Source organism: Aedes aegypti, unplaced genomic scaffold (assembly GCF_002204515.2).
Source record: "Aedes aegypti strain LVP_AGWG unplaced genomic scaffold, AaegL5.0 Primary Assembly AGWG_AaegL5_hic_scaff_1368_PBJ_arrow, whole genome shotgun sequence".
Taxonomy (NCBI): domain Eukaryota; kingdom Metazoa; phylum Arthropoda; class Insecta; order Diptera; family Culicidae; genus Aedes; species Aedes aegypti.
Genome location: NW_018734800.1, coordinates 26,057 through 48,084, shown reverse-complemented (window position 1 = coordinate 48,084; position 22,028 = coordinate 26,057). Strand labels below are relative to the sequence as shown.

The 22,028-nt window shown below is 41.8% G+C and overlaps 1 pseudogene; it reads right to left on the bottom strand.

Moving 5' to 3' along the window:
- Positions 1-9,429: 9,429 nt before the first annotated feature.
- Positions 9,430-10,498, bottom strand: LOC5569723 (annotated as a pseudogene).
- Positions 10,499-22,028: the final 11,530 nt, after the last annotated feature.

Below are 22,028 nucleotides of genomic sequence, written 5' to 3'. Positions count from 1 at the left end.
CCCCGTGTTGCCTCTAACTCCGGATTAGCGTCACCAGTCCTACAACGTCCAGCACAGCCAACTTCGTAGCAGGTCTTTTCAAAATTCCTCCCATAGTCCTTACTTCGCTTGACGTACCACTCCGTCTTTTCCCGGAATGGTTCGGATCACTCGTCCACGAATCCACCTATTCCGGACATTTTCGTCGGCGACAAGCACTAGATCTCCAACTTCGATTGGTCGTACGTCCTTGAACCATTTTGTGCGACGGATAATAGTAGGCAAGTACTCTATCAACCAACGTCGCCAGAAGTTATCCAGTGTATGTTTCACCAAGTTCCAACTGCTTCGTAAAGCCATCCCTGCATCCATTGGTAACTTTTCTGGTTCACGCACGCCACTTGAACTCAGCAACAAAAAGTAATTCGGTGTTAAAGATTCTTGGTCCGCGGTTTCCAGAGGGATGAAAGTTAATGGCCGGGAATTGACCATATTCTCCGCTTCAGCAAGTACTGTAGCAAACGATTCGTCATCTAGCTTTCTTTCTACTGGAACAGACCTAATGCTGATTTCACAGAACAACCATCCTTTCCCAACAACCCCCCATATGAGGAGCTGCAGGAGGATTGAACCGCCACTGGGTTTGAACGTTTGTGAAAGTACTGCCAATTCCGTATGGATCTCTTGATTTCGTCTTGCAGCTCTCGACTTGCTCCGACGAAGTTTGTCCCATTATCGGAGTAGATTTCCAATGGGGAGCCCCTTCTAGCTCTGAACCTTCTGATTGCCTTTTTACACGCATCCGTCGACAAACTTGTAACTACCTCTAGATGAATAGCCTGATCGTAAGGCAGGTGAAAAGGCATACCCAACGTTTTGCAATGCTTCGTCCGACTTTCACTAAATACGGACCGAAAAGATCTACGCCCACGTAGGTGAATGGCCGCACACCTGGTTCAAACCGTATTGCCGGAAGAGGTCCCATTTTTGGAGCTACCGGCCTTGCTTTGTGAACTCGACACCACATACATCGCTTTCTTGCTAATCGAACTTCCACTCGCAGCCTTGGCACATGAAATTTTTGGCGCACTTCATTGACAAACAGTTTCGTCGTTAGCATGGCCATACTTTCGATGATAGAAATCCAACAGCAAATCTGTGATCCGATGTTTTCTCGGCAGAATGATGGGATACTTAGTATCATAGGCTAGTACTTGTGCTCTGTTCCCCTGCTGCCAACTCGCAACGTTCCAAACTCGTCTACAAATGGTGATAATTTCGAAAGAGAGCTTGAAGTTTCGATTTGCTTCCGGTTTTCTCGACTACGCTCCAAGTTCTTCTTGAGGTTAGCAACTTCGTCCGGAAACGCATCTGACTGCGCTAACGTCCATAACGTTCTTTCAGCTTTTTGGATATCCGAACTAGTCAGTCCAACAATATCTGTGGATCAACTCGTCGTTGTCCGCAAACACTCCACGAAATGATGGACATACGCAACTGAACGTAGCATTCCGTCAAACCTTGAAAATCTTTCAGCGTTCACCAACGGTTGTCTTATTAGATGGCTGCAAACGTACGCTTCGCGTAATTCTCTATCACTCTCGTCTATACCTTCTGCAGGGTTGTTCGTCCAATCTTCATCGTTGCTGTAAAAGCGGGCCCTAGGAACCAGCGACTTTCTACGTTGTACGTTGGACCTTTGCCCCACTTGGTGGCTTCATCGGCAACGTTATTTCAACCTTCGTTGAAATCCATCGCCATTCGTCGACAGATGAGAGGCTCGACCTGAAAGCTACGAACTGTCTGTATCGCCGCGTGTCCGACTTGATCCATGAGCAAACGGTCGATGAATCACTCCAAAAAAAGGTTTTTTGATTTTCAATGAATGGTTTTTCTCGACAGTTTTCCGCAATCGAACGCCCAGCAAGGCTGCCATCAGTTCCAGTCGAGGAATCGAAAGTGCCCGAAGCGGAGCAACTTTTGTTTTAGAGGAAACAAGCGCGACTCTGATCTGTCCCCGATCTATGATGCGGAAGTATGCCACTGCTGCAAATGCTTGAGCACTCGCGTCCACGAACACGTGTAGTTCCAGGTTTTTAAAACTTTCTGGATCATAGCCCGGAAAATAGCACCGAGGAATACGCAACCTTCGTCCGGTCCAGCAAGGCGCTATTTCTAATGGGATCTGGCAGTCCCAATCTGTTTCCATACGCCATACTTCTTGGATGAGGATTTTTCCTTGGATGACGAACGATGCTACTAACCCTAAAGGGTCGTAAATACTCATCACCAATCGAAGCAGTTCCCTTTTCGTGGGAATCTGACTACTTTCCAGTAAGGCTTGCACTTTTTCACAAAACTTCAACGAAAAGGTAAAGACGTCCTCTTCAGGCATCCATGCCAGCCCCAACACTCGTTCAAAACTAATGTCTTTTTCAGGTAGCATGGCCTTTGCGGTTCCTGGCTTACTTCTCCTAGCTTCTCCAGTACACTTTTGTCACTCGACATCCAATTCCGAATGTAGAATCCTGCTCGCCGATGCACCTCGATTACTTCTTTTGCCACTTCAAATGCTTCTTCCGACGTATCGAAACTGTCTACGTAATCGTCTACATAGTGCTTCTTTTTAACTGCCGCGGAACCTCGTGGAAGCTCTACTTCTTGTTCTGTAGCGTTTAAATTCTTTATGTACTACGAGTGTGCTGGCGAGCATGCTGCGCCAAAAATCGCCACATCAGATACCATGATACTCATCGGCAGTTGCGGGGATTCCCTATAAAGGAATAGCAAAGAGCTACGATCCTGCTGACGAATCAAAATTTGCAGAAACATCTCTTTGATGTCTGCCGACACAGCCACCTGATGTTCTCGGTATGGAAACAGTACAGACAGCAGTGGAGTAAGCAAATCGGGGCCTTTCAGCAACATTGAGTTCAACGAAACGCCGTCACTTTTGCGGCAGCATCCCAAATAACTCTAACCTTTCCTGGCTTCTTCTCATTCACGACGACTCCAATCGGCAAAAACCAGGTTCGCCGCAAGTCAAATCCTTCCATTTCTGTTGCTGTCGCTTCGTGGATATATCCTTTGGCCTTGAAGTCTGCTATTTGACGCTTTCATAAAGGTCTTGTTTCTGGGCTAAACGTTTTTCCAGGCATTTGAAACGTCGTTCTGCCATCGGCCAGCTGCTTCCAGAGCAAGCCCGTCTCGAACTTATCACCAGGTAATCGTCGTGTAGTCGCTTCAAGAATGTGCAGTGCCCGTTGTTCCTCTGTACCTATCACGGCTGGCACAATTGCTACGCCCAAGCTTTCGATGTCGAAAAAGCGGCGGACATACTCGTGCAGATCCCCTAGTGTTGGCTCTGCGATGTGAAGCTGTATGTGCGTCGTATTTGATTGTGCCTTTCGCAGTCTACCACAAACAGCCCATCCAATTCTCGTCTTTGTAGCAATCGGTTCGTCCAGTTTTCCCTCGCGCAACTTCAGTGTAGCTAACAGATGAGAGTTGCTCTGTCCGATCAGGATTCTGGGTTCAGCAGATCTGAAATTTTCACTGGCAGCTTCTTGAGATGGCCAAACCTTGCTGCAAGCTCTGTGTAGTCTGTAGTCTGCCTTGGTAAACCGAGATTGTCTACAGTGTACACCTCTGACAACTTATAGCGCTTGTTTCCTCCGGCTTCGGATATTTCCATCGCTACGACTTCGGCTCCTGCAATTGTCTTGTTGATACCGCCGGTCCATTCAATATGTAACGTTTCTATCTCTCCGTTGACTCCAAGAGCTTCCGCGATCGATCGTTCGACGAGTGTCACTGACGATCCGTCGTCGAGGAACGCGAACGTGTCCACCTTCCCGTTTCTCCCGAACAACGTGACTGGCAGAATGCGGAAAAGCGTTGATGAAGACAATTGACGATGTACCGTTACCACTGCATTGGTAGCCTTGGCCACCGCTGGCGGCTCAAAGTGGAGCAAACGATGATGTCGCTTCGGGCAGTCGTTGATCCCGCAAACTTCACCTTTGCAAGGCCAACGGGCATGGGAAGTGAGGCATCGAGCACAAAGTTTATTCGCCTTCACTGCCTTCCACCTGCCATCCAAATCCAGGCTTTTGAAAGATGTGCAATGCTCAGTCTGGTGGCTCCCTGCGTTGCACATCGAGCACGATATTTGATATTGCCAGCATCTCTTTCGTTCTGCTTTCCGTTGTTTGTTTCGGATTTATTGACCTCTTCTCTTCGATTCGCTTTTGGTTGATTCATTGAGACGTGTGTGTTCACAAACGATCGCTCTTTCTGACGACTTCGCTCATCTTTTGGTGCTTTCTGCGGGAAGCTCGCAAGCTGGGTGACGCCACTAGCCGCTGAGGATATCTTCGCCATGTATTCGCTGAACACATTTAAGTCCACCACTGGACTTGTTCCTGATAGAGTGCCCAGTTGAATTTTACTGTAGCCGGCAGCTTATCGACCAACTCTTGTAGCAGAATCGGGTTTGCAAGATGTCTTTCTAGGCCAACCGCTTTTAAATGCCCACAAAGGTTTTGGACCACCAAGCCGAAACTAACAAGCGACTCCAAACGATCAGGCTTCGGTGGAGGTGTTAGCAATCATATTGTTAACGATCTGTTCCGGTCGTCCATACAACTGTTGTAGGTGGACAAAACTTGTGATACCGTCGACGGATGATGTAAGAAGCTACTGACGGAGTCTTTCGCACTACCCCTCGAACTGCGCTGTAGCCGCAGAAGATTTTCCGAATTAGTGTACCCACATGTATCCGTTGAGTGCTGATAACTGCTAATAAACAGCGGCCAATCAATTGGATCCCCGGAGAAGACCGGAAGCTCTTTGGTGACCACTTGTCTAGCGGCAATTTGTTGAGGCGATGGTGGGGACACTGATTGCTTACATATGGAGGCACTAGATGGGGGATTGCTAGTTGCGGGTGAACCTCGGGATGAACGGTGGTGGAAGCGAATGGAATTGGAGCAGGAATATTGATTCTTTCACCACAGGCTCCAACATTTGCGGTGGTTTCTCGTCGATCGTAAGGTAAACCATCATCAACACAAATTGGAGGAGGAGGAGGAGGAGGATGAGGAAGAGAAGAAGTATCTGTATTAAACGCGTTCATGGATTCAAACCACGACAACGGAGGGGGTGGTAACGGAGGAGAACAATCGCCGCTTGTTGAATGATCTTCGTTTCGATTGATGATCTGTTGAACCTCGTCGTGCAGGTCCCAGTATTCTTTTCTGCTATACGCCGCAGACGGATGGATTCGTTTTCACGCTGACGACTCGAATCCAATTTGAGATTGTAGCTGCAGCTCCGCCTCACGCAGGCACTGGATTTCACTCTCCAGTTCTGCCACCTGAAGCCGAAGAGCTTCGCATTCTCTCTTGCTTTCCATAAGCTGATCGTGCAAATCTTTTTCCGAAGTGCACATTCGCTCCTTTTCCTCGACAGCCGCTTCTCTAGAATTTGAATTTGGTTCTTCAAATCTATCCTTTCACTGTCTCGCTTGTTCAGCTGAATACGTAATCCTTCCTCCGAATTCCGAACTAGCTTCAACTCGGCGTTATGTTGCAACTGCGAACTTTTGATCGGATGCACCAGATCGACTTCTCTTTGCCGTCTTTCGTCGATGTCAACCTGATGTTTCGCTACAAGTTCCTGCATTACCCGGCGTTCCGCTTCCGTGTGCTGTTGCTGCTGTAACGCAATCTGACTTCGGAGCTCACCAGTTTGAACGCTCCAACGCTTGTAGCAATGGGAGCCGAAAACGATTAATCCCTCGGATCTACGCCGGCTGGCGGTAATTCTTCAACCTTCAACAGATCAGTGTAGGGGCTGCAGATCAACGAAAGGCAAATTGGATGGCCCTTTGTCTTCATTGTCCGCATCTCCTCCAACGGCGCCTTCCAGAGACACTTCTGATTCATCTCCAATCGTAATGCTTCCGAGCGTGCGTGCGATCGATTTTGCCTCTGATCCTGCATCCCGTATAGCGTTACCAGTGAGTGGTGGAACTGTGGATGTGTTAGCCTTCAGTGGTGTTGAGGAATGTTGTACAATCTGCTGATTTCCTGATCGTACGTCGTCTGGTAGGTCAGAGATGGTAGCGATTGACGTAATCTGTTCTACGACATTCCGGCCGTTCTACCAACTGACTGCCTGACCCAATCCTCCGTGCGCTTGGTACTACTCCGGCTACTACGCATACTACGTACGCTACCCTCTTCACCATCTTGCTGGCTTAACAACTCATGTTTCCGTGCGATGAATTGCCTTTCTCGGTCCAATTTCTCCTCAAGTCGACGTTCTTGCAGAGCTCGCTCCATCTCGATTCTTTCACGACTCAAATCCTCCATAAGCTTCTTTTCCTCGTCCAGACGTTTCAGTTCACGATCGATTCTGGCCCTGCGTGCACTAGATGAGCTAAAATTCCACTTGCTACGCTCACCGTTCTCGCTGGGACAAGCGGATCCGCTTGGGCTACATTTCTCACACTCGAAAGTAGTCATCACGTACCGTAGCCCGTGCTGACATTCGCACAGGAGAATGGTACCACAGAGTACACTTCTGACATTGTACCATGTATTTTTCTGCGTTGTTTGGCCGATCACAACCGACACAACACCGTAACTCACCTTCATCGTTGTCTACATGGATGGAACGAACGAAACATCCGACGACGCATTCGACACCTTATCGTCGTCACCCGGCGGAGTAGGGTTAGCATTCTCCTGCTGGAAAGCCCTCGTTCTCGACCGAGTCTGCCGCACGTTTACTCTTGGAGGTTCATTATGATCCGGCTAAAATCTTTGAGAATCTGTTGCGAACGGATTCTTTCGGAGGTCTAGCAGCAGAACACTCGTTTTAGGAGTAGATTAAGCTCAAAGCTGTAAATAGTAATTTTATTGGCAATCAATTCAACTCTCTTGACTTATATTACGACTCACATTTTAGTCTCCCGATTTAACTGTGTCACTACCAATTCGCAAACAGATGATAAATTTAGCTTCAAAAAATGCTATAATAAAATGTACTAATTTAATAACCAGTTTAATTTCAACCTTTGTACCTTTTTAAATTCAGATAATTTCACAATCGATCAAATTAGATTTCTCAATACAAATAAACTTCTACGCATTCAATTTAAATTGTCATTCCTGAAGATCTCATACTGTCTGTTGAACTTTTAGGTAGCTCACCATGGTTCTCAAGTAGGGGTGTTCGATACGAGGGGCTGTTCGCGGCGAACAATAGGCCTATACGCATACGCCATTACCGTCATCTGTGGTGGAGATACGCATACGCCACTAACGCCATCCTGTTAGCTTATTGCACTTGGTGATTTGTGGCGGCCATGTTTTTACACAAAGTGGCTGAAGTCTAACTTGAACGTCTTGTCTGCGGTTAGGGATTTACATTGTCTCGTGGAAATTCTTAGGCGCGTAATAACAAGAAATGCTCTGCTTGATAATAATATATTATACAACATTTGCAATGTATTTCCTTATTGAAAACTGACATGTACAAAAATATAAGATCATCTTCATTTCTTTTCTTCTTGGCATTAACGTCCCCACTGGGACCGAGTCTGCTACTCAGCTTAGTGTTCTTGATGAGCACTTCCAAAGTTATTAATTGAGAGCTTTCTTTGCCTCAGTTGCCATTTTTGCATTCGTATATCGTGTGGCAGGTACGATGATACTCTATGCCCATGGAAGTCAAGGAAGATCCTGGACCGACCGGGAATCGACCCAGACACCCTTAAGCATTGGCTTTGCTTTGAAGCCGCGGACTCTAACCACTCGACTAAGGAAGGCCCCGTCTTCATCTACTCTTAAAAAAATATAGAAAGACTCGACGGCTTGATCGGCTCAACATCATGCAATGTAGCCGCCTGAATTTTTTTTTCGTCAAATTTAGATCTCACCTACCACAGCTTGGCAAGTTAAGTCGCCTTCCACATCATAAGGACAGGACAGGTGGTCTAATGACATCCGCTTCGGCTTCAAATAAGCAGAAGGTCAAAGTTCAATCCCAGGCCCATAGTGGCTATAGTGTGTGAACGTAAACACGAACAAGCGCTGCGGGTGGTCGATTGTCCACCAACAACATGTTTGAATCGACCGTTAAAAAGGTGGTCAATGGCCATATGATCAGAATGTGACGTCTGTTGTCTGTGCTAAAACCATATGTAAAACATGAATGAAAAATAACTGTTTTTTGCACTGTTTGCCCTCGTTTTCATTAATCACAAATCCGCGAAAAATAGCAAAATCCGCTATAATCGCGCCTGTTGTAACAGCCCTGTAACTCTGCTGATGATTGCCTGGGTAGTTCAAGTTAGCGTGTGTCATGTTGCACTCGAAACGTGATGTTGCACCCTCAGGTGTCACATGGATGCATCAAAAACTTGTTTCCCTCGCTGCTTCCATCAAATTTTTTTTGTCTGCATTCAATAACAACGCTTAAAAAACTAAAATATTATTAATAAGGTTGCCTTTAATGTAAAACAAGTAAGTAGGTATATATTGTAATTTTATTAATATTCAAATCCTACTATTTTTGTGATTTTGTAGTTTCCAAATGACACTCAGCTGGTAATCTGCAATGATAATCGCAGAAAATCCCCAGTGTTTGTTGTTTCATTTCCGGACCCCTTCTGCACAACGGTCTTATATCAAAAGTAATCTCAACGGTTTTGCGACCTGCAAGGACAGCTCAGCCCTCGGACGGAAGCCCTTGTATATCTGCTCGACGCACTTTAACCGCAGAATGCATCGATGCAGAGGGTAATTTGGGCCGAGGGTTCGATGCCCACCACCAATCTGGAACGGATCGAAATCGAAGCCTATGCCCGACGAGGATTTCCAGATGTTGGAGAAGAATATGAACCGCTGTTCAGCGTGAAAGCCAACGGCCGAGCAGGTTTCTGTTGTACGTTGTTGTAAATTGATATGTTCTTGACCTTTCGTTAACATTTTTTTCTTTTTCCCCTTTAGGAATCTTTAGCCCCTTCCAGTGAGACACCAGAAATGGAAACGGAAACGCTTCTTGTTCCAAAGGCCTGAACCTATTGAGATGATCTCAGAAGATACATCATTTACAGAGACGCGAATCAAAACTGAAGCTCCGGATGTTGACGAGGGTATTCCGGATCCTTTTGGAAACGTAACAGCAGCAAATGATCAAGAAAGCGATCCCAAATATTGCATCCTCTGTGGAGACCGGGAATCGAAAAAACCCGAACTGTCGCCTGTACGTCTTTTCCGAAAAAAGATTCCCAAAATCTACCGGAAGTGGATGCTAGCCGCCCGCAAGCTAGACATAATCGATACCAGACAAGGACATCTACAGTTGTCAGAAACATTTTCCCGGAGATGGTTTTTTCGCCCACGCAGGTTTATCCAAAGTTGGGCTACTGCCGAAGCTTCATCCTACCCTCGAAGGCAAAAAGTTCCACCCCGAAGCCATCACGTCCAGCGAACCGCAGGTTATCTTCCTCAAGTAACCCGGCCCATCATCATCATCCTCGTCCACCAGCGTTGCGGGGCGTCGAACTGGTCCACAATAGTCATCAATCGAACCCGGCCAATAGGAAGAATGCCCGAAGCGTTGAACATCGATCCGGATGCCTATGCAAGACGTTTCGCCAAGGTAGTCATGGAACTGATGCCTCTCAAGCTCAACTATAACGGCGAACAGCGTCCGGTTACCGGAACTATCGTATTTCAATCTAATTTATTTTAAAACCGCATAATGACGACTAATAAATGAGTACATATATCAATTGAATTCGGAACAAATAAGTTTGCTGTGATAATACTCAGCCATCTATTCCTACCCGTATTGTACAAACTGTTGAACTCAATCGTACTAAAAGGCCCCAAACTGTTCCAAGCGGATAGGTTGTCCCCTCCGTTGGCCGAATGAACCCTAATTTGCCGCATGTGAGTATCGCGCCCATTCTGGTGATTACTGATCACCGCAATCTGGATCATAAACGTCTCATCGGAATGTCCCGCACCTCCTTGATCGGATGCACACCCAGCCGGACGGTTCACACAGATCACCACTTCGACCTCCTGCAGGTCGTTGAAATGGGTACCGCAACGGATCGATATCCGGCTCGGGGTGTAGCTTCGTCCAGTTTGTAATCGGAATAGATGTAGATTTGACTTTACCCGTCGTCTTCCCGGGGGAATTGGATATTCACCAAATGGGGCAACTGACCGTCGGATTGCCAGTACGTTTCCATCGAATTGTCCCGCAGCTGCTCGACGCCGAAACCTGCAACAAACATAAAATGCATCCGGTTAAGAGAACTTGAACGTATCAACTCAACGATAATACCAACCCGGTTTAACAGGAGGAACAAGCTCCATACCGCTTGGGAACCGACTTCACGAACGCTTCCGGACCGTTCTCGGTCGTAGGACAAACGTTGGCACCGGTTTTTTACGCTCATCGTGAAGATCGCAGATGAAAACTGATAAAAAACATCGACGGCCGTGGACTTCAAAATAAAAACACTGTTTTAGTAAGCGTAACATTTTGAAAAGAGCCTAAAAACAAATCTGCGGCAAGGCTGTGACCCATTTCACTGATTCGTTCAACTTTTTATGCGGTGTATGCACTAAGTGATCCTTATATGAGAGATAAGCGGAAGTAAAATGGAATTAATTTTGCAACAGACCAGTAGTGCCAGGGGGAGGGAAACTCGGCTCACTTGAAATTGTGCGAAATGTGCCGACTGTGCGAGAGTGAGCGAACGAAATAATGTGTCACATTTGTCTGGTTGCACTGCAAAACCTGGCAACTGTGATCGTTTCATGACGGATTGTTTTTGTTTATTTTTGAAACACCGAAACCATCTACTGCAATCTAAACAGCATCAAAGTTAAGTTTTTACTCGACGGAAGCCGCAAATACAATTCTTCACATATTGTTGGTAAGTTTTAAGTATAATAATCTGTGTCTTCAACACATTAATATTCAATTCATACAATGTTGCAGTTGCAGTTCATCGAATATGCGGAAGTCCTTGAGAACAATCTGGCCCTGTTTGAGCTTCTACCAATCTTGCAATCTACAATGCCTCCGGCACCGATGAGCAAGCATTGACCTGACGAGGGTACTATGGATATCACCAGACAAGAAGCGATCGAGACAGCTGAGAGATCGTTTACGAGATGGTACGTGACCGTAGCATGGCGCTGCTAATGTTTTTTCAGCAAATCAATATAAAAATCTGTTGTCTAGCTATTAATGGCATCTTGAACGTAAGGTTTGAATTTGTTAGTATTAATATTTTGAATAATTTTTTATTACACGATCAGAAACTTAATCTTATCAATTACTAACACATGTTTTTCGCGAGATAATTTGCCAACTCCTTCCCGTAACCTTCTTCCTCAGTTGCTTTGCTTTACTAGCAGCGGATTTACTCTCTCCCCGCCACATATTAGCACGTATCTGTCTTTATTTTCTTTCCCGCGGGATAAACCGGATGCCTGTTTGTTCCTCTGCCTGTCTCTTTCGGTTTTCTGCTTCATTATCAGCGGAGACCAGGGCGGAGACCTACTAAGCGCAGCCGTACAGGCTGAATCTTTCATAGCAAGTAGCATGCCTTATGGAGTAACACGAATCGGTTTGGTCGTCAATTATAGTTCCCTCGACGGTCCCCTTCCATTGGACGGTATAGCAGAGAGATTCACCAATTCGGAAAGCTCCGATGGGCATTTATGAAGTTTCATAGTCTGCGAATTGAAAGAATATTAATAGATCGTCATGCTTCTAAGGAAAGAGAACTTACTTGACAAATTGCTGGTCAACCTGGATTTTTTGTTCAGACAGAAGATTTTGGAAATGTTTAGGAAGCTATTTGCTTTGAATATCTCGTTCTCGATGGCAAGTGTTCATTGCGATTTGTTTCGACTCAAACAAGCTTGTTGAGCCGGGGCGAAACAACAACAAAGTTTTAGCTGTCAAATCTAATCCTGCAGAAAAAAAAATATAGGAAGTGTGCCAGAAGTGCGGTGCTGTGCAGAAAAGTGTGCCGGGCACAGTGAGCCGAGTTTCTCACCCCTGAATCATGTCTGTAATTAGAATAAATAAAGATCACTTACAATTATACCGTCACAAGAAGCAGTTTCGAACTTTTCATTAACTCTGCTATTCAAGACAGGTTATGGGCCCAGATTCCGTACCTTGGAGACGGAAGATTGTTAGGCTGAAGAATTTTTTTCACCGAAGAAGATGCAAGCCGAATTAAAGCCTACCTTTTCGACGGGAAGAACTTTCCGTCCGAACTATCCGTGAGTTTGGCTCGGCGGACATCGTGATGCACGAGCGGGCTGGTGGTGTTCAATTTGCTACAAAACATGCCGAAATCCTTTCAACAGCTGGTGACAGTTTCTCGAAACGCTACCGGCGGAACAGTGCACGCTCGACTTTGTGAAGGCCCGGTTGATGAAGTGAGAACGTGAAGCGACGGAACATTGGCGAGACGGAGAGCACGTTTGGATGGCGAATCGGCGTTCAATGGTGAGCGAACAAAACTCAAAATGTTTTGCCTGCGGGAAAGTGGGCCACAAAAAAGCAAGTTGCCCAACGAAGAAGGACACCGAGAAGCGGAAGCCGTCCGGGAAGCCAAGAAGGATAGAAAACGCTGCTGGTTCCGAGGTGGCATTCGTGATGGAGCCGCATGGTGAGCGACGGGCGGAGGTAAGAATGCAAATCATTTCCAATGGATTCTGGATTCGGGCGCATCGGAGCACATGGTGCACACAGCGAATTGCCTCCAAAACGTGGTGAAGTTGGACCAACCGGTCCCGATCGTAGTCGCATCTGGCAAGGTATTGTACGGTCGGCACTCTGGAACCGTCAAGATGGTGTCGATGGTTGGTGGCCGGCGGATTTAACAACGTGGTGAACGACGTTTTATTCGTGCCGGAACTGCAGTCAATCTGTTTTCCATTCGGCGTGTCGGCAAGCTTGGATGCGTGTGGCGTTTTGGAAACGATGCAGTGGAAATCAAGCGCGGGCGACGAGGTCGTTGCCACTGGGTAAGCTATCCCGGCAAGTTGTACGTGCTGAACGCCATTGTCGAACGTGGCCCGGTGGATCGACGCATTAGTCACTCTATCGGTGAACGACTACGAGCTTTGGCATCGGAGGTTCGGCCACATAGGCAAGAGTGGTCTGAAGACTCTGGCGCGCGATGAGATGGTCAACGCATGATGCTGAACAAGGAAGCCTTCCGGGAGAACGACATTTGGCGAACCGTGTGTGCTGGGAAAAGCATGCAAGGCACTTTTTGGAGACGTCCAGTTCCGAGATTAGGGTGGGGCTTATTTCCAAAAATCTTCTGTAGTCAGGATTTACAAAGTGGAAAACGATCACCGGTCCCAAAATAACATCCTGTGAAAAAATGAGATTTTTTTTGGTGAAGGTTTAGAGGTGGCGCAAAGGGCGTAAGTGCAATTTTCCCATTTTAGTGAACTCTGAAAAAAATGCTTTTCAGCTTGTTTTGGTTGATTTTAGGACCCTTAAGGGCAAAAAATCACCTCAAAAATTGCGATATCTTTTACTCCTTTAGATGATATTTGACGAAATATATTTTATACATGCGGATTTTTTGGCCCTTGTATAGGTTACGCTGACCAGAGGCGCGTCCACGTTGGAAAACCGTGGGTAGGACAAACGGTGGCAATATATTTTGAGCACAATGAATCTAAGACAAAATTTAACCTTGGACTGTAACTGGAAGGTTACTATATGAGAGGGGCTCAAATCTTAGCATTTGGTCGGATTTGAGTTGTGGAAGTTCTACTGTTTGCAAGCGATATTTCATTTTTCAACATAATCTTAGAAGACTGGCTTGTTTTTGTTTTTGACTCCCATATAATTTGTATCGAATAAAAAATTGTTGAAAAATCTTCAAAGTATTTTTTTCAAAACTAAGTATTTTTCCACTGACAACTCCTTGCTTCTAACCCCCTCATTTTCATGCCACTCGTTACCACAAGACTAATAGCCTGTTTTTTTTTTGCGGACAAGTCTATTCTTGGCCTATCCTGGTGCATGGGAAATGTAGCCCAAGAATTCGCTTTTTTTCAGATTGCAGTTCAAAAGATAGTTTAAACAAGAATTGGCTGTAAAAAATTAATGCAAGGAATCGGCGAGAATTTTTTTGAGCGAATCCTTTCTCAGCAGTAAATCAGGCTTAAGAGAGCTTTTTGTTTTTACAGGGCTGGTAGCGGCTGAGTGAAAAAAAAAGCTTTGTGAACTAACTCGAAATTCGAATCGATTCAGACCGTTCGAATAAATCGGTGATTTAATTCATGGGTCAAATTTCAATCAATTCCAGTCACATCGATGCTCTAATCAAATGTAAGCCAGAAGATTAGAGTTTTGATACTGCATAGCAATCAGAGCAGACATTTATTCAAGATCTAAGACATTTCTTGAGAATTCCTTGTGGCATTACGACAAGGTAGAGTAAAAGTGGGGCAAAAGTTCGAGTGGGGCAAGAGTTTCTTTTTTAAGATTCCTAGCTCAAATCAAATCAAAACTTAGAAATGTCATGGTGGTTCGAATGCTATTCAAGTAAGAGACTTTCAACTCCCAAATATCATAAAAATCGATTGAGATTTGGAAAAGTTTATGGCTGTTTGTTGTTTTTCGACGTAAATATTGTAATATTTGGTCAAACTTTCGATGCATGGAACCAAATGAAGATAAAATATTTTTCAATATTTTATGTAAGGGCGTTTCTAGACCCTATCATAAGGATGCTTTGACGTGTATTAGTTTTTTCCATAAATAGTTGGAATCAATTTTGGCCCATAACGGGGCAAAAGTTCGACCATGTATAAACCCACGGAAAAATTTTCGAATTGCCTGAAATCCACATATTATCTTCAAATTTAGTGAAATTTGCCTGATCGTGCGAAAAATGTCACAAAAAATTTACATTTTCACTTAGTTTTGCGAAAAACTGCTATTTTTTGGGTGTATTACAATTAACCCTGTTTTGGGGCATTTTTTGATGAAATTTAGTGTGTATTTTTCGGCAAACATAAGTTTACGGCTGGTATGTTATGGTGTTATGGTTTATGTCCGTTGGAAGCCTTTAGATTATATATTCATATTATAACGTTTTTGAAAAAGATGAAGAGGTTTTGTGCCTCTTTGAGAAAGATTTCTATAGAAATCACTCAAAGGGGTTTTTTCCCTCTTCCAAATTTTTGTTAAATAAATAAATAAATAAATAAATAAATAAATGCCTCCAAAATATCCTACAGAATTTTATGCAGGGTTTCAATTGATTATGTTTTCAATAATTGTCTCCGCAATTAATCTAGAAAAACCGTCATGTTTTTTCCAAAATTTTGTTGGAGAATTTATGAAATAATATTTGGAATAATCCCTGGTAAAAAATATGGTGGAATCTCTAGAGCAATCCTTAAAAATCAAATTGAATTGTTGAATGTATGTTGACCTAATTTATGGTAAAATTCCTTAAATCACCGTTGAAAAATTGATAAATGTTTACTTAAGACAATATCTGAATTAGTTTGTGATAAAAAAAAAATCCGGAAAAAATCTTGCAAAATGCATCCAGTATTACGAGCAGTAATACTTGTAATTTCCGGGAAAAAAATTCAGGGAAGTGGTGTCTTGACGGATTTTATAGAAAATTCTTATGTAAAAATTTTATCTCCGCGGCTACAAAGCAATGAAGGTGTCTGGGCTTGATTCCCGGACGGTCTAGAATTTTGGAAATGGAAATTTCCTTGACTTCCTTGAGCATAAAAGTATCATCGTACCTGCCACACAATATACGAATGCAAAAATGGCAACTTTGGCGAAGAAAAGCTCTTAGTTGATAACTGTGGAAGTGTTCATTGAACACTAAGCTGAGAAGCAGGCTCTGCCAAAGTGAGGACGTAATGCCAAGAAAAAGAAAGAAGAAGGGTGTGGCTGCCAAAGGATATCTGTTGTTTATAATTTATAATTTATAATTTGGAAAATTTTCATAAATTTGCATTTCGATTTCATCCATTTCCAGGGTCCGCGGAATGTTTATTGAACATCGAAGGAGGGCTATTGGTAAAATCAGTGCGTATACCACATTTAACACAATACCAAATCCTTCGATTTGGATAGCAAATTTAGCATAGAAAACTTTTTTATCTCTGATTCTCGAGGTAGCTGTCGCACCTTGATATTGAAACTTCAGTTCATCCATTTGTGTTAATTCACACTCCAAGAGTTCATGCCCAGATTGCATCATTCTTGTGAAAATTTAAGGAAGCTCTCTTTTAAAACGTTCGAAATTCGCCTAGCATGGTTACTTACACATGTTACTGGTACGGAAAGATTAAACCGCAAGTATGTGTACAGAATCAAACTAAAGGTCAACAGCACACTGGTTTATTTTTGAAAATAATAAAACAATCTAGCTATCAGCCTCTGGTGGTGGCTCGTGTATTTGATTCGACACAAATGATAATGCAATTCCGTTTTATGGCGTGTGCTTTCCCAAAATTTAGCAACAATAACATATTTACGTGTTACGTGGGGTGATTTACCTCCTTTTCGTTCACTGATAGCTATCAATGCACTCGAAGGTATTTGAATCTGATCGGTTCTGTCGCTGTACACACGATATACATTTAAACATCAAAACATCTATCAGTTTTAGAGTTGAATTGAACAGTACCAGGAGGTTGATAAAACGTATAATTTTATTGGATCCGGGTTACTATCATTTAGCCTGCCAGAATTATTGTTTTATTCTTGTTTATGAATGAGGGGCTCTTATCACCACTCAAAGTGTGATGCTGACGTAAAGTTTTTTGACAGCTTTTTATTTGGAGTGTGTGTACCTACATGTTGGAACGCACGACTCTAAAGCGTAGTAGAATCAAAAAGAATGATCGTAATAATAGACAATGATATGTTTAATTGCTTTGAAAACTTGACTTGCTATAAGCGCGGAATCATGAATAAAAGTGCTGGATTACGTCGGATCGGTTTGGTGTCTTTGCCCCACTTATTCGTCATCTTATGCTGAATAAGTGCGGTGATAACACTAAATATGTCCGACGTAATTCCGCACTTTTATTTGCAATCTCGCTCTTTCGAACCGCACTTATAATGTGCGCAATACGTACTCATACAGTACGGGACAGAATAAAGTACACAGTATTATTTTTTTAACACAAAATGATCAAGTTTGGAGGTCCGGATCTCGGCCTGTTAAGGGTTCAATTGACCTGATATTTTCATCACAGTTTCAGAATAAATATGAATTTCACTCAACTGGAAAATCACAATATTTTGGTCTTCAAACAATTGTTTATAATAACAAAATCTAATCGAAAAGCGACTAGTATTATTAAACTAATCAGATGAATTTGTTTAAGCCGCGCATGAACTGACTATTAGGGAGATTCAAAATTTAAAATTGTTTGCAATTCAAATCTTCCATATTTTCCTTACCATAAAAATAGTGTTCTGTGAAATTTTCAGCTTTTTGGTGGCGATGTAAAGATGGCCCAAAGACAATGTAGGTTTATACTATTCAGCAAATTTTCTTTATTATGGTTTTGATGAAATTATTTTTCACTATGGGACGATCAGTTTGTACTAAAAATTCAAGTACTAACGTATTTGGAACATTCTTTGAAGTAATTTTAGGTGTAATAGTTGAATGTTTGGTGGATTTTTTTTGTAAATGACTCTGGAAAAAAAACTGAAAGGTTTCTTCTTATAAATGATGGTGCATCTTTGAAAATTAAAAAAAACTTCAATATAATAGTTGTTGTAGATTTGAATTAAAGTGTTGTCTAACAAAGAACACCTAAAATAAATGTAATGTTTGAAATGATCCTAATAAAGGAATTTAAAAAATAAAACAAAATGAATATAAAAAGCGAAGAAGTTTTCGGATGTGATTATAACGTTTTTAGAGACGTGATTTTCTTATGTCACAAAAGAAGTCAAGAGGAGGAGTCCTCATTGCAGTTTCTTCAACATTTAATTCTGAAATTATTTATTCTTCGAAATTTAAAGAGTTTGAACATGCTTGGGTGAAGGTGAATATAGAAAACGACAAACATTTTTTTCATCAGTGTACTTTTCCACCTGATCATGCCAACAAACATGCTTACGACTCTTTTTTTTTAATGCTGAAGATATCATATCTGACCTTCCCCCTGAGATGAAAGTATGCTGACTTCATCCCTGATTTTGAAAATGAGGGCATTATTAGTGGTCGGGGAAAATGAAACGTTATAATTAGTTTTCGACAAAATTGCAATTTTGGGCTTGAACCAAATTAATCATGTAAAAAATCGGCAAAATTGTTACCTTGACTTTCTGTTGCCAAATAACCAAGAAGATTTCTACGTAAATGAAAGTATTACACCCTTATTTATCCACAATAACTGCAGTACTGCAGACCCACAGTGTGCGAATATGAGAATATTTATGAATACGATAATGCAAATTATGAAAACTTAAAAAATAGAATAAATTTAATTGACTGACAATCACTGATCAGAGAAGAAAACAATGTTGAAAAAGTTGTTGATATCTTTTACAATTCAATAATGGAAATTATCCGTGAAGAGGTACCTCTCAAAAGGACTCAATTGACTGACAATCACTGATCAGAGAAGAAAACAATGTTGAAAAAGCTGTTGATATCTTTTACAGTTCAATAATGGAAATCATCCGTGAAGAGGTACCTCTCAAAAGGAAAAAACTTGTTGGTAATTCAAAAAATCCCATCTGGTTTAATAGAAATCAGGAACTCAAAGAATCGAAAATTTTTGAAACTGTATTTGGGGGGGGGATGCGAAAAAGACAGAAAGGGTGGTGAAAGTGCTAGTATGTGTGAAATTGAAATACCGATTCATATATTTGCAGAAATACTGATTTTAATACATGAGTGTACTCTTATGCGTTTGATGAATTATAAATCCACATTTCTATATGTTTATACCTGTTCCAAGCATACTATTTCAATATCATATAAGGCAAAACTTGACGATTGTCAAAAACAAAATATTTGTGCCTTTCGTGAATTTCAAAGCAACTGAAGGCAACTGAATAATTTGTTGTCACTTACATGTTTTCGATGTTAAAACTATATGCGAGACAAAAACAAATATATTAAAAATCTTTAAAAAAAAGTTTCGATTAATATCTTGGAGGGAAATTTTAGGACTAGGTAGTAGGTTTTCATTATAATTCTATCGCCAGTACACATTTCAAAATTTACAGAAAAGGAAAGAAAAATCTGAGTTCTCCTCTATTTTTTAAAAATATATCACCTTTTTACGTTATGTTGCATTGAAATAGAAACGGTAAAGTATTGTGAATTTTCATATATATCTTTTAAGTTTTGAAAAAGGGTAAAAAGCGTCTTCAGAATCGACAAACATTAGTCTAAAATTTCTAAATTTGATTTGAATTTTTTTTAGAAATAACTTATTTTTAAAATAAAACATTTACGAATCTATATAAGATTTTAAAAAGCAGGAAATCGACCAAAAGTTATATCGATGGGCGCTGTTGAGTGATAACTGATTCAGAGACCAGTAATGAGCACAAGATAATTGAGTATTTAGAGTTATAAATTACTGACCAGCTGTCAATTTTAATGATTATCCTTATCGTAATTTAAAAAGATATTGAATATTGAAATGTTTTCTTAATGATAGAAAAAATGGGGACGATAAAATCGCTGATATTAAAATAATGATAAATATGATAGTTATTCTATGAATCTTTTGCAAGTCAACGATATGTTTTGACGTACCTAGACCGGATTGAGTGCTTGAGTAGTGTGTGATCCTTTGACCGTGACGCTTGCTCCTGCGGGGGCGGGTGAAGCGGTCAAGCAGGATTAATCGTGTTTCGCGCGCAGTGCAATGGGGGGGGTAGAAGAGTGGCGTGATTCGCGGGCTTATTTAGTAGTGTGTGATCCTTTGACCGTGACGCTTGCTCCTGCGGGGGGCGGGTGAAGCGGTCAAGCAGGATTATTCGTGTTTCGCGCGCAGTGCAATGGGGGGGGGTAGAAGAGTGGCGTGATTCGCGGACTTTTTAGTAGTGTGTGATCCTTTGACCGTGACGCTTGCTCCTGCGGGGGCGGGTGATGCGGTCAGAATTGATCATGTTACGTGCGTAGTGCAGTGAAAAAGTGTATTGTATTTTGGCGGTAAGCACAGTGCTGCGACGGAAGAAACAGCATTACATTCTGGTAAAATCATTCTTTATTATTATTTACCTACCTATTTCCATATGAAACTAAATACGTGCCAGGGTCGAAAATTTAATTTTCGATTCGGGAAGTGTAAAAATATTTCAGATATCCATTTGATATCTGGGTGTTTTTATGCGGGGCTTACTGTATATGAAAATGACCTCAGAATGTGTGTGTATTTACTGCCATTCTTGAAATGGGTCGTTGGAATTTCAGTAGAGCTATCACCTTTCATCTCCTGGGCTAAAATTGTCTGCAGATATGAAGATATCGAAAGGTATCAATAAATACATGGCATACAATTTTCTTCCATAAAAGCACTGCCGGTCAGTGGGAGGTGGATTGTAATACACACACACACACACACACACACAACATAAGTTTACGGCTGGTATAAAGTATGCCTGGCATAAAAGTATTGATATTTTGTGTATTAACCAACGAACTTTTGCCCCACACTAGATTCGAACTTTTGCCCCACCGGTGGGGCAAAAGTTCGTTTAAGACAATCAATTTTGAAACTGTTATAACTAAAATGGGTAAATATTTTGACACAAGTTTGTTCAGCAAAGTTATAGCCAATATGTTGAAGGTTCGCTGTATGGTATTTGTTTTGTTTCATCTGCTATTATTTCATGGAAATTTTGATTATACCACTAAGGTCGAACTTTTTGCCCCACCTTACTCTATTACTGTATGGTTTTTTTCATGACTTTCTCTAGGAATTTTATCAAAAACTATTCAAGTATTTGCTAAAATGTTCAGATAATCACTCCCGAAAATGTTTGAAGGATTTCTTCTAGTGATCATTTTCCAAATAATTTCTCCACGAATTTTGCTAGGGAATTTCTGCAACAATTTTGCATAGGATACCTCAAGCATTCAACCTGGATTTTCCCAATGAGAAACAACAGAAATGTAATTTCTCCAAAGATTGTATCAGAAATCACCTGAATATCTTTAATAATTTCTAAGGTTTTTTCAAGAAGGTCCAAATTTCTCCATCGATCAAACATCTTCTAAAATTCAATCAATAACTTTTACTGAAATTAATGGAGATCAACATTATTTTTTAGTTGATGTATAAATTTATGTAAGTTTCCAACTAGGGATTTCTCTAAAGACAACATGTAGCAATTGCTCCATTCATTCTAAGATTTCAACAGAAATTCCTCCAGAAATTGTTCGAGATTTTCTCAAGTCAGTCTTGAAGATTTTTTTTTCAGGAATTCTTCTAGAAATGTTTCTAGGGAAATGCCAAGCAAATTTTTCTGAAAAATGAATCCATGTGGTATTTTTAAATCCTAAGGTTTTCTCTGAAAAATCTTGGGTAAGTCTCAAAGTCACTTTTGATGAGCAAAAATATCTGAAATAACTTTATACTATATAGGGTGCAGAACCACTTGGGCACTCCCATGATTCACTTTGGCATGGGAGGTTTTTCTCGGCCGAATTGTCTGAAACTTTGCAAAAAGAAGCGCTTCAGTACGACGCATTTTGATGCCAAATATGAGCTCTGTAGCTTTTCAAAAAACCTCACTGCCGAAGTGAATCAAAAGTGCCAAGAATAGGATCCGGCTCCCTAATATTTCATAAGATGATCGAATAAAATCAATTTTAATTATTGGGACAGTATTCTGCTGGATTGTCTAAGGAAATTTTCTCGTAAACAGAATCTCTATAGATTTTTGTGTAGGAATGATCGGAGAAATAATTGGAAAAATTGCTGTAGTATAAACTTGAATGAACT